Source organism: Hyaena hyaena, unplaced genomic scaffold (assembly GCF_003009895.1).
Source record: "Hyaena hyaena isolate Hyena2069 unplaced genomic scaffold, ASM300989v1 scaffold_182, whole genome shotgun sequence".
NCBI lineage: Eukaryota > Metazoa > Chordata > Mammalia > Carnivora > Hyaenidae > Hyaena > Hyaena hyaena.
Genome location: NW_024080814.1, coordinates 170,116 through 184,419, shown reverse-complemented (window position 1 = coordinate 184,419; position 14,304 = coordinate 170,116). Strand labels below are relative to the sequence as shown.

The 14,304-nt window shown below is 37.3% G+C and overlaps 1 protein-coding gene across 1 annotated transcript in view; it reads left to right on the top strand.

The window, feature by feature from the left end:
• Positions 1–1,913: 1,913 nt before the first annotated feature.
• The window catches only part of LOC120237487 (coiled-coil domain-containing protein 91), a gene marked incomplete at its 3' end in the record, with an annotated part of 176,561 nt that continues 164,170 nt past the window's right edge, over positions 1,914–14,304 (top strand). Inside the window, exon 1 of the mRNA XM_039240795.1 lies at positions 1,914–1,934. The remainder of the gene's footprint in view (positions 1,935–14,304) is intronic.

Here is a 14,304-nt window from a genome sequence, read left to right as displayed (position 1 = left end):
ACGTCCTGGCCACAGCTGTAGGTGACTCAGCGGCCCCTTAAGAATTCCGACTCTTCTGAACTGTGCAGATATTGATGCCTCCTTCCTCTCCAAATATTTATCCGGGCGGTAGTTGGGGATGGCTTTTGGGAGTAGTTTGAGTGTTGCCCGGTGAGGTGATTGGGTTGGGCTAACATTTCACCCTACAATTTCAGACAAAGTACGCAGAATGTTTAGTTGGATGGGACGACAGGGAGTGACAACAGATTCACTTTGTTCTCTGACATCAGAGAGCTCTACGCTTCTAATCATCCCATCTGCCCTGTGCTACAATTTCTGTTGCAATGAAGGGATTGGCTGTACTTACTGTACCTGTTAGGTAAATGGAGCAAGGGGGATGCCAGGGAGAGCGCACCTGTGTGGTGCTGGCCAGCCGGTACCTCGTGTGGTCGCCAATTGCCCTGGTTACAAAATTGGCCGGCTAGGAGGTTGTTCTGTGTGCTTGGAAATCTTATTATGAATTGGTTTCCCAGCAACAGTATAAGCCAAGTGGAATAAACATAAAGAAAACAAAGTGATGAAAGTTAAAATTTACCTCTTTTATTACATGGAAAAATGTATCTTCTTATTGGAGCAATCAGCTCAAAACTTCTTAGAGTTTTTTGTAGTCCTTCTAATACTTATACCAGAGAGAAAGAAACTGCAGAGTCATCCGAGAGGGACAGCACTTATTTTTTTAGTGACAGGACAGCACTTTTTTTTTTCCTTTTTTTTGGTGACAGTAAAGAAAGAAACAGAAAGTTGGTTACTGATAAGCTGATCTGAAGGTTAAATGGATAAATAGGAACTTGCCGGGTAAGAGGCATTTTATCTTGTAACCTTGGCTGTAGATGTATGATTTATAAAGTATATAGGATTGTTATAAATAAAGAAAGCTATCTGAAGGATTATTGTATTCCTCTTAATAGAAGTTGGGGTGGCAGTGCATTGGGCTGGATAAGACCATTTCCATTAGTAAATTGCAAGTGGAATGTTAGGTAAGTTGTTTCTGAATTCTGGCTCATAATCACAATGCTCCCTTATCAACCTGTTGCTTGTGACTTTCGGTCTTGTAAGCTTCTCAAATTTTGTTAGTTTCTGTTCAAACAATGAGAACATAATAAAAAAGGCAACTCTCTTTAGATTCTTTGTATCAATATCTGTTCTTATTGATAAATCTTGGTTATGAATTGATTATTTTGATTTACAATATTTCTAAGGATATTTCCTCACTGTCTTACCCCCACCCGAAACCCAGTGAACTGGGGTTAGCTCATTTAATTTGATGTGTCCTATGTCCTTTGACATTTAGGTTTATTGAGGTATAATTTATAATTAAAATCATCATTAGGTCACAAGTTATATACGGATCTTTGACTGTGAGAGGATTGGTTCCTCCAACCCTCAGGTAGTTCAAGGGTCAGCTGTATTTCATTTTCTTGTCTGATTGCACTGGCCAGAACCTCCAGTCTGATGTTGAATGGGACAAGTATGAGCATGCATCCTTGCTTTGTTTTTTCTCTTAGTAGGTAAGGCATGTAGTCTTTTACCATTAAATAGTTAGCTGTAGGTTTTTGTAGACCGTTTTCTTCAGATGGGGGAAGTTCTCTTAGCTTCTAGATTGCTGATACAGATATTTTAGCATGGATGAATATTGTATTTGTATTTTTTTTCATTGTGGAAATCATAGTTGATTATAGTAGAAAGTTGGGAAATAATCCTATGAAGAAAAAAAACCCAACTCATTTCTATTAACCTGAAGTAAGTTCTGCAAACATTTTGCTGGTTTTTCGTTTAGTCTTTTTCTTTTGCAAACATTTGAAAAACAAAATTGTAAATATTGTATATTTTTCTCTTTTCAACAGCATTACATTGTAAGTGCTCTCCACATCATGAAGTTTTTGAGAACTTGATTTGTAAGTCTTGATTTGTAGCTAAGCTTTCCCCATTAGAATTAGCATTAAACATCTTTGTGTATAACTCTGGTAAGATTTTTTTTTTTTTTTTACAGTTTATTTTTCGAGAGAGAGCATTTGCGTGTATGAGAGCTGGTTAGATAGAGGGAGAGAGAGAATCCCAAGCAGGCTCCACCCTGTCAGTGCAGAGCCCTACTCTCGACTTGAACCCAGGAACCTGTGAGATAATGACCTGAGCCAAAATCAAGAGTTGGCTTAGCTGACTTAACTGACTGAGCCAAGCCACCCAGGCACCTCTTTCCAGATTCTTAATATCCACTGCCTCTTTGTTTCATTTGATATTCTTAGAATTTGTCCTCTGGGTTATTTATTGTAATAAATTTTGGAGTAAAATGTGGTAGTGACTTTCTGGGTATCACTTTAAGATAGAATCCTAGAAGTTCAGAAACTCCGTGTACCTTAGATTTTATCTAGTTCAAACCATTTCTTTTATAGGTTTAGAGTCTAAAATAATTGAATGACTTTTCCACGTACATTGTTGTTTTGCTGCCAGTGATCTAGATTGAATTCCTGATGCTTTTAGTGTGCTGTGAAATACTGTTCATATTCTTTTTGTGATAAAAATTGTAGAAGCCTTTGAGCCTAGCATCATGCAGATGCATGTGCAGAGTTTCTAATAACTCCCTGTCTGTTTTATTGAATTCCAACCAGTACCTTTCAAGGTAGGCAGTTTTATTCCCATTTCATAGCCAGAGAAAGTGAGTCTCAGACAAGTGAGCAGACTTATCCAAGGTTTCATTAATAGTAAGTCATAGAGCTTGGGTTTGATAACAAGTCTTCCTGAGTTTTTTTTTAATTCATAGGCCACACTGCCAATACAGAGTTCTTTTGTTTTGTGTATCATGTGTTTATTCTGAATCTCTCTTAATTTTGATCCTTAAAATAAACTCATTAAGCAAATTAACAACTCAACATGAGACAGTATCAGTCACTTCTAAAATGTTTACCCAAATTTATCTTTTTATATTTTAAATTAAGACATTTCTTTACCTGTACCCTCATTTTTTTTTTTTTTTAACTTTTACAAGTGCTGTTGTTAGCTATATGACATATAATTCTACTTAAAGAATTAGGGATGTATTTGATGTTACTAGCAAAGGATACAATTTTTAAAATTTTGAAATGGGAAGCATATTGTTAAATTACGGGTTTAATAAATGAAGAGCAGAGTTAATGTTACTCACTTTAAAAGGCAACATGTAATAATTCTATTGAAGTAGTTTTCCTTAGAAGGGTATGTACGTTTTGGTATTTACATGACTCAGTCCAACACATTGTTGTCATATAGACTAACTATATGAACAAAGTAACCACTGTTTTGTAAAGCGTGAAGTTACTTTTTCCTGCTATTCAGGGAAGACTTTCTTTTCCCTTTGCCAGCCTCCGTATCATTGACTGTGTGCATCTCCTACCAAAAGTAGGCCTAGCTAATGGAGAAGGCAGCCAAATTGCCTTTAATGTTGTGTCCAATCTTGTGGTAAGAGAGGCTCTGCACGATCATTTCAAGATGCTTTACTTTTATATTACGAGAATTCAGAACGATTGTAGTAAAGGTAGTGTTGCAGTATTATGCAAGATCCATTAATCTGGATGTGCTTCCCTGATAGGGGCTTACATGAATATTACTAAATATTACATGAATATTACTCTTCCACGGGACAGGGTGTCTGGGTGGCTTAGTCGGTTAAGCGACTGATTTTGGCTCAGGTCATGTCGTGGTCAGTGATTTCAAGCCCTTCATCGAGCTCTGTGCGGACAGCTCAGGGCCTGGAGCCGGCTTCAGATTCTGTGTCTCCCTCTTTTTCTTTCCCTCCCCTGCTCACAGTCTGTCTCTCTCTTTATTTTTTTATTTATTTATTTATTTATTTATTTTTAAATTTTTTAATGTTTTTATTTATTTCTAGGAGAGAGAGAGAGAGACAGCGTGAGCAGGGGAGGGTCAGAGAGAGAGGGAGTCACAGACTGAAACAGGCTCCAGGCTCCGAGCTGGCCGAGCACAGAGCCCGACGCGGGGCTCGAACCCACGAACCGTGAGATCATGACCTAAGCGAAAGTCGGACGCTTAACAGACTAAGCCACCCAGGCGCCCCTCTGTCTCTCTCTTTAAAATAAATCAAAACATTAAAAAAAAAAAAAAACTACGTGTGTAGACATCATTAAAAGATAGTTAATAAAAGTGAGAGTATCAATATTTTAATTATGGATTTAATAAAGACAACTTGAGGTTATACCTTTCATTCCAACAGTTTGCCCAAATTGGGCATGAAAAATGGAAAATCAGCCTTAAAATAAAATAATTGAAAATAAGCATTAAATGGGCCACTCTGTCCTGAATCACAGGACAAGTTGAAATGAATATTCATTTTCTGTTCTGCTGAATGGGAAAAAGTGTTTGTTTATTAAGTGCTGATGGTTTTCATGAGGCATTTAGATATTTTAAGTTTCTTTTGTCTGTTATGCAGAAGAGGTACATTTTACTAATTTCTTTTTAGGACTAGTTTCTTTTTAAAGCAAATGGTGTAAAATAATCTCCTTCTTATTTAGTATATGTGATTCATTCCCCCAGTCATATTAGTTAAGGATAATTGTAGAGTACCTTTTGTACGAGACTTTATCTTCGTTGGTATCCTGAGTTTATTTTCTATAGTTCCAAAGTTAGGTGTTTGTTACTGATCTTGGTTCTTTTGTTATAAATAGTGGAGGTGGGAAATGCCACAAGGTTATTCTCAGTGTCACAGTCATTAACATACAGTGTGATTAACATATGGTTGATGAGAAGTCCTCTGAGCACTTAGAATCTAGTCAAATTGCAAAATGTTTTATTGTTTGATTTCTACAAAATACTTAGGAGTAGAAAATCTTATGGACAAGTGAGGCAACGTATACATGAAATTTTTGGATGATTTTTCTCTCACATAGAAGGACCATGGATATTATCATTATAGTTACTTTCAGCTGAGGAAAATAATTCAGCAGATTGTTTAGGTGGTGAATTGGGAATTATAAGGCTGGATCTTATTCTTTAACCAGCATATACTTTTTTTCTCCACTTTATAAAATATTCGAGAATGCACCTATTGATGAAGTGTGCATGTACACGCACGCATATGTGTATACTTTGGGAATGATAGCTTAGTACAAATAGAAGGATCAAAATCTTACTACAAAATCATAGTAAGAAAGTGAAATTTATAGGTTAAGATCCTGGAATTGAGGCTGTTATGTCAATATCATAGATATCATAGTGACTACATGTGTTTATGGACCAATTACTTCAATGATACACTGTGATATAGGGAGCAAAGTATAATAGTAACAATAATAGTAACCACTGTTAAGTACTGGTAATGTAGCATAGTAGGAACTGCACTGGACACTTTCAAACATTTTTAAAACACTTCTTTTTGATTATTGTTTTATTGAGGTGAAACTTACATAACGTAAAAGTAACCATTTTAAAGTATAATTAGTGGCATTTAGTATACTTGTAATGTTGTAGAACTCTATCTAGTTCCAGAATACTTTGATCACCTCAGAAGGAAACCCAGAACCCGTTAAGCAATCATTCTCATTTTCCCTTTTCCCCAGCCTCTAGCAGACACAGTCTGCTGTCTCTATTGAGTCACCTGTTTTGGATATTTCATATTAATGATATCATATGTGCAGCCTTTTGTGTCTGATTTCAGTCACTTAGCATAATGTTTTTGCGGTTCATCCATGTTGTATTAATACCCCATTTCTGAGTAATTTGTTGTCTATATGGTATATAGCACTTAACACACTTTGTTTATCCATTTATCTGTTTATGGACATTTGGATTTTCCCACCTTTTTGCTATTGTGCCAATTCACTATTGTGAATAGTGCTGCAATGAACACTTGTGTATCAGTATTTGTTTGGGTACTTGTATTCAGTTTTGTTGGGCTTGTATATAGGAGTGGAATTGCTGGGTAATGTGGTAATTCTGTATTTACCATTTTGAGGAGTTTCTAAGCTATTTCCTTTTTTTTTTTCTTTTTGGTTCTGGCCATCTCAATAGGTGTGAACTGCTACCTCATTGTGGTTTTAATTTGTTATTTCCCTAATGATAATATTGAGCAGTTTAAAATGTTTTTTTGGTTATTTTTGTATCTTTCTTGAAGAAGTGTTTATTAACTTCTTTTGCTTATTTTAAAATTGGGTTGTCTTTTTTGTTGTTGAGTTTTAAGAGTTCTTTTTTTTTTTTATATTAGAGAGCGGATGCGAATGGGGGAGGGGGCAGAGAAAGAGAGAGAAAGAGAGAGAGAGAATTTAAACAGGTTCCACGCTCAGCTCAGTGCAGAGCCTGATGTAGGGCTCCACACCACAATGCTGGGATCATGACCTGATCCCTAGTCAGACACTCAACTGACTGAGCCATCCAGGTGACCCGAAGAGTTCTTTATGTACTCTGAATACTAGACACTATTAGGTATATGATTTGCAAATGTTTTCTACCATTCTCTAGATTGTCTTTTCCCATTCTTGATAATATCCTTTGATACAAAAAAGTTTTAAATTTTGATTAATTTAATTTAGTGAGTTTTTCTTTTGTTGCCTCTGGTTTTGGTGTCATACCTAAGAATCCATTGCCAAATGAAGGTAATGAAGATTTGCCCCTGTGTTTTATTCTGAAAGTTTTGTAGTTTTAGCTGTTATATTTAGGTCATTGATCTATTTTGAGTTAACTTTTGTTAATTGTGTGAGGTGGAGGGGTGGTCTATGAAATTTCTTAATTAAATATTTCAAATCTTTAGGGTAATAATACTGCATATATTTTTGTATCCACTTATATGGTGCTTGCAGATTCTGGGCACTTTTTTTTTTAAAAAGATTTTACAAATATTAACTCATTTAATTAATATCCAAGTGTACTCACCATTCATTTTCTCTAATATTGACATTGCCTTTGCTTCATATTTGTAAAAGGAATAATTACTGTTGATATAATTTACACCCTTGAACCCATCCTTTTCTCTCCTGTAGTTTATCATTTGTTACATGCCTTTTTAACTTTGCTGTTGTTGTGTATCCAAAAAAAGTATGTGTGATGTCTTTTTAAAAAAAATAATGAAAATGATGTTTTATTTTGCTACCGCCTTCTTTGTTTATTCAACAATATATTTATGAAATTTATCTATGTTGATACATATAACACTAGTTTATTCATGTTCATTGATTTGTGTTGTATGAGTTTTACTAATTATTGATCAATTTCCTCTCTCTAAATGGACTTACAGGTGTTTTTTTTTTTTTTTTTTTTTTTTTTTTTTAAACAACATTGCAATGAAGTTTTTTCTTCATCTTCTCTGATGCANTGTGATGTCTTTTTAAAAAAAATAATGAAAATGATGTTTTATTTTGCTACCGCCTTCTTTGTTTATTCAACAATATATTTATGAAATTTATCTATGTTGATACATATAACAATAGTTTTACACAATTCATTGGTTTTTTTTGTATGAATTTTACTAATTATTGAACAATTTCCTCTCCCTAAATCGACTTTCAAGTTTTTTTTTTTTTTTTTTTTTTTTGCTATTTTAAACAACATGGCAATGAAGTTTTTTCTTCATCTTCTCTGATGCACATGAAAGAATTTTTCTAGGTTCCATTATAGAATTTGCTGGTAAGAACTAAGAACATCAAGTTAAATATTACTAGATTATTCTCCAATGTCTTTGTTCCAATTTTTACTTTTATTATTAATATCTGAGAGTGTGGCTCTCCATCCTTGCCAATAGTTGGTATAATTACTTTTGGATTTTTTGCTAATCCAATAGATATAAATCTGATTGTCACTAACGTATCTCTGTCTCTGATTACTAGTGAGATTGACCATTTTTCCACATATTTTTGGTTACATGGATAATTCTGTGAATTGTCTATTCATATTTTTGTCATTTTAGTGGGTTAGTGGGATGTTAGAAGAGAATGGTGGTAAACGTGGATGTTCAATACTCTGTATTTAACTAGAGATGCTTCCTACTCTTTCTGGCTTTGGATGCAAGTACTTAAGGCTCCTGCCTATGAGAAAACCTTAACTGATCTTCCAGAGAAGTTCACATTCCTTTTTCCCCTCAGTCTTTGCAACACCTGTGTGATTACTTGTGTTTTTAAAGCTTATTTCTCTCTCTTTGCCAGACTTGAGGGCAAGGGCCAGTTTTGCTTTAGCGCCTCATAGGTGCCGTGAACATCAAAGCTGTTAGCTACTATTTGTTGAGTTAATGAGCAAAAGGGAAAATGAATGATGACTAAGGGGAGCTGATTTATAAGACATTCTGAAGAAGCCAAGGCACCTGAGTAGATGAAAGCATGGGGATGGACATGAGATTTCAACACTTCTTTTTTTTTTTTTTTTAATTTTTTAATGTTTTATTATTATTTATTTCTGAGAGACAAAGAGACATTATGTGAGCGAGGGAGGGGGAGAGAGAGAGAGAGGGAGACACAGAATCCAAAGCAGCTCCAGGCTCCAAGCTGCCAGCACAGAACCCGATGCTGGGCTCAAACTCACAAGCTGTGAGATCATGACCTGAGTTGAAGTCAGACACTTAACTGATTTAGCCACCCAGGCACCCCGAGATTTCAACACTTGTAAATTTTTATTGTAGTTTACATCATATGATATTTTCTTTACTAATCTTACTGGCTGTATTGATCATTATATTCTTCAGTAGCACATAGTTGGTTTTTATTACATAATTATTGGATGAATGAAAATCAGAATTTAACTGACGTATAGAGTTTAGAAATGGATGCTCCAAACTTGGATTGTTGATTGTATGGTATTCTGCCTATTGTTTATAAAGTTACTTAGTTATCCCACTATATTATTGGCGTACATTATTTGACTTGTGTCTTTGAATCTAAGGCATGTCTCTTGTAAACAGTACTTGACCAGATCATATTTTTTAATCCATTCTTCCAATTTTTGCCTTTTGATTAGAGTTTTTGTTAACACATGTGTAACTGGTAAGATAGGACTTACACTTGCCATTTTACTATTTGTTTTCTGTATGTCTTAAGTGTGTTATTTATATGTTTTTGGGTCCTTAATTCCTCTATTATTGCTTTCCTTTTTGTTAAATAGATAGTTTCTAATGTACCATTTAATTCCTTTGTTTCTTTTACTATATATTTTATTTTCTTAGCAGTGGCCTCAGGGATTACAAACAATATCTTAATTTTTTTAACTGTCTGGTGTCAGTTTGGATTAGTAAGAGCTTAATCTCAAATTTATAAAAAGTTTGCTGTAATATAGTTCTGTTTGTTCCCTTTCTTTTGTGCGATTGTTGCACAAATTACTTCTTTCTACACTATGTGCCTATCAACACAGATGTGTAGTAGTTGCTTTGTACAGTTATCTTTTAAATCAGATATGAGGAAAAAAAAGAATTAACAAACAAATATACCTTTGTATTGTTTTTTATACTTACCTATGTAGTTACCTTTACTGGTCTTTGTTTGTTTACGTGGGTTTAAGTACTGTCTATTATCCTTTCATTTCAGCCTTTAGGATTCCCTTTAATATTTTTCATAGGTAAGAACTGGTGGTGATGAGTTCTTTCTGTTTTTGTTTATTTGGGTATGTCTTAATTTCTTCATTTTTGACTATTAGTTTTGCTGGATATAGAATTCTTGGTTGGCAGTCCTTTTCTTTCAGTACTTTGAATGTGTCATCCCACTGCTTTCCGGCCTTCATGGTTGCTTATAAGAAATCAGATTAAAAATCTTTTCTTGGATTCCTTGTATGTGATGAGTTGCTTCTCTCTCTCTCTCTCTCTCTCTTTTTTTTTAATTTATTTCTAGGAGAGAGAGAGAGACAGCGTCAGAGAGAGAGGGAGTCACAGACCGAAACAGGCTCCAGGCTCTGAGCTGGCAGTCAGCACAGAGCCTGACGCAGGGCCTGAACCCACAAACCGCGAGATCATGACCTAAGCAAAAGTCGGACGCTTAACTGACTAAGCCACCCAGGTGCCCCGAGTTGCTTCTCTCTTGCTCCTTTCAAGATTTTCTCTTTGTCCTTGGGATTTGAAAGTTTGGTTACGATATATTGAAGTGTATATCTCTTCATGTTTATCCTAATTGGAATTGTTGAACTTCTTGGATGTGTACAGTAATTTTTTCCATCAGATTTGTGGACTTCCATAGCCTGATTTTTTCAAATATTCTTTCTGTCCATTTTTTCCCTCACCCCCACTTTTCGCTCCTTTCTTTCAGGTGCTCTCATTATGCATATGGTGGCATGCCTGCTGGTTTTCCACAGGCCTTTGATGCTCTGTTTTCTTCATTCTTTTTTCTTTATGTCCTTCAGACTGAATGATCTCAAACGACTTATCTTCAGGTTCACTAATTCTTTATTCTTTTAGTTCAAACATGCTGTTGAGACCTTTTGGTAAATTTTTTATTTCAGTTAGAATATTTTTCAACTACAGATTTTGTTGTTGTTGTTGTTTGTTTTTTGTTGTTGTTCCTGTGGCCCTCTACCAGGGAAATTGTGCACTAGGGAGAGAGAGATAAAACGACCTTTTGGAACTACTAGTTTTGGACCCTGGCTCTGAACTAACACTAAATCCAGGAGACCCAAATTATCCTTGTAGTCTACCAGCAGAATTAAGGACACATGGAGGTCAGGTGATCATGAAGTTTTAGCTTAGATCTGCCTCACAAGTGGTCCCCAGGTCCATCCATTGGCTGTTTCTGCAATTTCAGAATGTATAATTAGAATCGATATATTCAGCAGTTAGAGAATTCCCATTTTAGTTCCCTGAGTAGTGGAGTGAATGCTAAAAGAGGCCAAATAGAAGACACTGCCTGTACCAAGGACAATAGTACACTAAAAGCAGTATCTCATTCCTGGAGAGATTGCAGAGATTGGTGCCATGATCAAATAATTGAAACATGCTAGGATGATGATTTCCGGCACATCCCCGTTCATCTTGTCTGCATCCCATTTCATCTTGGCCAGTGCAAAAGACAGATGGGTCTTGGAGGATAATAGTGTATTGTTGTAGGCTTATAACCAAATGAGGATTCCAGTTGCAGTTGCTTTACCAGGTAGGGTTTCACTGCTTGAGCAAATTATCCTCAGGTACCTCATATGTAGCTATTGTTCTGGCAAATGCCTTTTTTTTTCCATCCTTGTCAGCAATGTCCAACAGAAGCAGTTTGTTTTCAGCTAGTGAGGTCCAAAATACATGTTCACTGTACTACCTCAGGAGTGTATCAAGTCTCCAGCCCAAGGTCATAATTTAGTTTTCATAGATCTGTTTGCATAGAAAAGGGGTCTCCTTTTACTTCCATAAAATACCACATTTGTGTATGAAGCTGATGGTATTATGCTGAATGGACCTAGTGAGCTTGAAGCAGCAACTACTGTAGACTGATTAGTGAGACATTTGAGTGTCAGGGCATAGGAAATAAACCTGATAAAAGTTCAGGGGCCCTTCATCTGAGTAACATTTCTAGGGGTCTAGTGGTATTGTGTATGTGTTGATATCCCTTCTTTAAACAATTTTTTTTTAATGTTTATTTCTATTTTTGAGAGAGACAGTGTGAGTAGGGGAAGGGCAGAGAGAGAGGGAAACACAGAATCTGAAGCTGGCTCCAGGCTCTGAGCTGTCAGCAGAGAGTCTTACGCACAGCTCTGACTCATGAACTGCGAGATCATGACCTGAGCCGAAGTTGGATGTTTAACTGATTGAGCCACCCAGGCGCCCCTGTAGATATCCCTTCTAAGGTGAAAGTGAATTATTTTATCTGGCCACCTCTACAACCGAGAAAGAGGCACAATCTCTCGTAGACCTCTTTGTATTTTGGATACAGTGTATTTCTCATTTGGGTATGTTACTCTGGCCCACTTACCAAGTGACTCAAGAAACTGCTAGTTTTGAGTGTGACCCAGAATAAGAGAAGGCCCTGCAACAGGTTCAGGTTTCTCTGCAAGCTGCTCTGTTGCTAGGGTCATATAATCCAGCAGACTCAATGGTGTTTGAAGTGTCAGTGGCAGATAGGGTTACGGTTTGGACCCTTGCTAAAGGGTCAATCAAGCAAGTCTTGATTGGTGAATCATAGTGCAGGTCTTTAGGATTTTTGATCAAAGCCCACCATTCTTGTGGGTAACTATGCCTTTCTGAGAAAGAGCTGTTGGTCTGCTGTTTGGGCCCTCAAACCTACTTACGCCTAGACCATCAAGTTACCATGTAACCTGAGCTGCTTATTGAGTGGGTAATTATCTGACCCACCATGCCATAAAGTTGGGCATGCACAGGAGCACTCTAGTCAAATAGAAGCAGTATATATGTGATCGGCCCTGAGTAGGCCCAGAAGATACAAGTAAGTTACATGAGGAAGGGGTTCAGATGCCCGTGGTCCCTATTCTGCTAGCATTTTCTTTTTCTAAGACTGTACCTTATAGCCTCATGGGAAGTTCCCTAGGGTCAACAGACAGAAAGAAAAACCTTGGACATGGTTTATAGGTGGTGTAGCATGATATGCAGGTACCACCTGAAAGTGGGCAGCTGTACTACTACAGTCCCTTTCTGGGACATGCCTGAAGGACAGTGGTGAAGGGACATTTTCCAGTGGGGAGCACTTTGGGCAGTGCATCTGGTTGCTTGGAAGAAGTGGCCAGATGATTGTATTCTGTTTCATGGGTTATGACCAATGGTTTGGCTGGATGGTCAGGGACTTGGGAGGAACATGATTACAAAACTGGTGGCAAGGAAATTTGGGAAAGAGGTATGTTGACCTCTCTGGACAAAAATTGGGAAAATATTTGTGTTCCATGTGAATGCTCACCAAAGGGTGACCGCAGCAGAAGAGGATTTGAATAATCAAGTGAATAGGATGATTCATTCTGTAGATAACAGTTAGCCTCTTTCCCCAACCATCCCTGTTATTGTGCAGTGAACTCATGAATAAAAATGACCTTTTGGCAGGGATGGAGGTTACACATGGGCTCAGCAACATAGACTTTCACTCATCAAGACCTGCCTGATTACAGCCAATGCCGAGTGCTCAATCCATCACCAGCAGAGGCTAACACTGAATCCCTAATGTGACACCATTCCCCGGGGGTGATTAGCCAACTAACAGGAGGCAGGTTGATTATATTGGACTGCTATCATCATGGACATGGCAGTGATTTGTTCCTACTGGAATAGATACTTACTTTAGATGTGGATTTGCCTTCCCTACATGCAGTGCTTCTGCCAAAACTACCATCTGTGAGCTTCGTGGAATGCCTTTCGACCACAATGGTATTCCTCACAGTATTGCTTCTGATTAAGGAACTTATTTCAGAGCAAAAGCAGTACAGCAATGGGCCCATGCTTATGGAATTCGTTGGTCTTATGTTTCCTACCATCCTGAAGCAGCTGGCTTGATAGAATGGTGGAATGGACTTTTGAAGCCTTAAGATATAGCACCAGCTAGGTGCATCAGTACTTTGCAGCAGTGGGGTGAGGTTCTCAAGAAGGCTGTATATGCTCTGAATTAGTATTCATACTAATACGGTGGTATTTCTCCCGTAGTTGGGATTCGTAATAGGTTCAGGAATCAATGGAAGTGGTTTTATTCACTGTTATCTCTAGTGGCTCATGACCAAATTTTTTAGTGACTCTTTCCATGACTATGCTCTGCTGGCCTAGAGATTTTAGTTCTAAAGGAAAGAATGCTTTTTACCAGGGGTCACAGTGATTCCACTGATTTGGAAGTTTAGACTGCTGTATTGTCACTTTGGACTCCTCATGCCACTGAATCAACAGGCAAAGCAGAGTCACTACTGGCTGGGTGACTGATTCTGACTATCAAGGGAAAAATTGGATGTCTACTTCACAATAGAGGTAAGAAAGAGTGTGTCTGAAATACAGGAAGTCCCTTAGGGCATCTCTTAGTATTATCATGCCCTGTGATTAATGTCCATGGAAAACTAAATAACCTAGTTCCAAGAGAACTGCTGATGGCCCAGACCCTCAGGAGTGAAGTTTTTTTTTTTTTTTTAATTTTATTTTTTTTTACAAATAGTTTATTGTCAAATTAGTTTCCACATAACACCCAGTGCTCATCCCAGGTGCCCTCCTCCATGCCCATCCCTCCTCCCCCCACATCCATCAGTCCTCAGTTTTTGTCAGCATTCAAGAGTCTCTCATGGTTTGCCTCTCTCCCTTTCCCCCACCATTTCCCCCTTCTTCTCCCCCTTGTTCCTCCGTCAGGTTCCTCCTAATCCTCCTATACGTGCAAACATATGATATTTGTCCTTCTCTGCCTGACTTATTTCGCTCAGCAT